Genomic DNA, 3,080 nt, shown 5'->3' with positions numbered 1-3,080 from the left:
GACTCTTGACTGACGGGCAGTTCGGGCGACTCTTGACTGACGGGCAGTTTGGGCGACTCTTGACTGACGGGCAGCTCTAGCGACGTCGGACTGGGATGACGCACTTGAAGCCTGGTGTGTGGTGCTGGTACTGGACGTACCAGATTGGGAACACACACCTCCAGGCTAGTGCGGGGAGCGGGAACAGGACGAGTCGGACTGGGCTGACGCACTTCCGGGTCCGCACGAGAGACAGGAGCTGGAAACCCAGGGCTATGGAGGCGCACAGGCGGTCTTGATCTTACCTCCTGCACAACCCGTCCTGGCTGGATGGAACTAGTAGCCCTGCACGAGCGCTCTAGCACGGCACCTGCGAGGGGCTGGAATAACGCGCACCGGACTGTGCGTGCGTATGTGGGAGATAGTGCGCTCCTCAGCGAAACATGGCGCTCTCCACCTCATACGCTCCTCCATATAACCACGGGTAGCTGGCTTCCGGCTCTTCCTAGGCCTAGCCAAACTACCCGTGTGCCCCCCCAAAACAAATTCTTGGGGGTGCCTCTCGTGCTTCTCCCTCAGCGCGTCCAAGGCCTCGTACCTCCGCCTCTCTGCCTTGGCTGCCTCAATTTCCTCCCGTGGGCGACGGTACTCCCCAGCCTGGTGCCAAGGTCCAGCCCCGTCCAGAACTTCCTCCCAGGTCCATCTCTCCCGCCAGTCCAACTCGAAATCCCTTTTCTTCTGCTGCTTGGTCCTTAGTTGGTGGGAGATTCTGTCAGGGATTTCTTCGTCGGAGGACGATATAGCGAAATCATCATCGGAAAATGAGGACCAATATGCAGAAGAGTTGAGATGGTTCATTTTGAACTTTTAATAAATTCCAAAACGAACATACAAAATAACAAAAACGAACGCACGATACACTGACAGTCCTGTTAGGTTTACACACACTAAACACGGAACAATCTCCCACAATCAAACAGACAAACACACCCAACTAATATAGGACTTCCAATCAAAGGCAACACCACACAGCTGCCTTCAATTGGAAGTCCACCCCAATTAACCAAACATAGACATACAACTAACTAGATCAACATAAAAATACGTGAATCTCAAACAGTGCCCAAAAACCCCGGAATACTAAATCAAATGCCCTTACTACAAAAACACCACCCTGAACCACATAAAACAAATACCCTCTGCCACGTCCTGACCAAACTACAATACCAATTAACCCTTATACTGGCCAGGACGTGACAGAAACATGGTCAATATATTACCACTGGGTAAAAATATCTTGTGTTCCCCAAAGGTCAGTGTAAGGTCCAATACCCAACACTGAATGTCCTTTAATTATGCCCTGAGGGGAGATGGAAAAACAGCAAACACCAACCAATACTACTCCATCAGGTAAAACAAATCTGGTGTGCCCCAAGGGTCTGTGTTGGGTCCAATATCCAACTCTCAATGTCCCTTAATGTTGTCCTGAAGGACAACCCAACTCCAACTAATAGCACTCCTAGGATGCATCCCAAATGGCACATTATTCTCTATATATAATGCAATAGGTTTTTACTAGATCAAAACTAGTGCCCTATAAAGCCATTTAAGACACCCCTAATCAATAAATGCCTGGTCACTATAGTAAGATACTGGTGGTATTATTGAAGTTATTGATCTACTGTATGGGTTAAAGGACCTCAGACATAAAACCCCATTGGAGGGCTGGAACCCTTACAGTTTTCTGGAGTGGTTGTCAATGACACCTAAAATGGGCTAATTGATTTATTACAGCCAAATTAGACAAATTACTGTGTGTGTGTGTGTGTGTGTGTGTGTGTGTGTGTGTGTGTGTGTGTGTGTGTGTGTGTGTGTGTGTGTGTGTGTGTGTGTGTGTGTGTGTGTGTGTGCGTGTGTGCCTGCCCTTAGGAAATGAAGTTGCTAACTTCATTTGTCCCATAGTAAATGAAGTTAACCCCTTTATGACCATGAAGGGAAGATCACAGATCAAAGGGAACCGAGGCCTTTGGGGGTGAAATTAGATTTTGATGGAAATCCAAATGATAGGCAAGCCGAAATGTTGGAGTCATCTGTGTGACAGAGAGATAGAAGAGAGGAGAGAAAGAGATAGAAGATGAGAGAGAGAGAGAGAGAGAGGGAGAGAGAAAGAGAAAGTGAACGGATACAGTAAAGAAAAGAGGACAAAATGAGAGTAGAGATAGATTTAGAAACAGACTGAGGGAATGAAGGAGAGAGGGAGAGAGTGACTGGTTGGTGTGCAGAAACCTACCCCTGTCTACAGTCTCCACCCCTTCCAAATCGCTCTCTTTCTCCATGTCTGACCTTTCAACGCTCCCCAAGTCTGCTACAGAAACATATGGAATGCAAACTCCTCCGAAAAGCGTCATCAAATCACTCAAATGACAGTTGAGTTGTGAGCCCCGACATCAGCCCTCTGTTTTATGGACCTATTTCATTTGTCTAATCAATTGGCCACATTGGTGTGTGTGTGTGTGTGTGTGTGTGTGTGTGTGTGTGTGTGTGTGTGTGTGTGTGTGTGTGTGTGTGTGTGTGTGTGTGTGTTTGTTGTGTAATATTATGAGTGTTTCTGCCAGAGTCTAGACATAACATTATGGATCACTGGGAAGTTTAAGGTCTATAGTTATAATGTATGGTTGATAATGTGTAGGAATATCTCATGAGTTTAGAGGAATGTAAATATGCTGTTTAATAAAGTATGGTTTATTAGCTGTACTATAACAATATATATATATATATATATATATATATATATATATATATATATATATAGTACATTCTAAATATATACAGGAACATCCTAAATATATACAGGTACATTCTAAATATATACAGGTACATTCCAAAGCTTGTAGGATAGGTTCAGGACTAGGAATCTTTGAGAACATAACTCAATATCTGCGTCCCAAATTGAACCCTGTTCCCTATGTAGTGCGCTGCTTTTAACAAGAGCCCTATGGGCCCTAGTAAAATGTAGAGCTCTAAATAGAGAATAGGGTGCCATTTGTGCAGCTGTCTTTGTGTACAGAACTCAATGGGTGGTCATCCTTCCTCTATTTGGA

Source organism: Salmo salar, chromosome ssa12 (assembly GCF_905237065.1).
Source record: "Salmo salar chromosome ssa12, Ssal_v3.1, whole genome shotgun sequence".
Classification (NCBI taxonomy): Eukaryota; Metazoa; Chordata; class Actinopteri; order Salmoniformes; family Salmonidae; genus Salmo; species Salmo salar.
Note: the sequence above shows the minus strand (reverse complement) of the source record.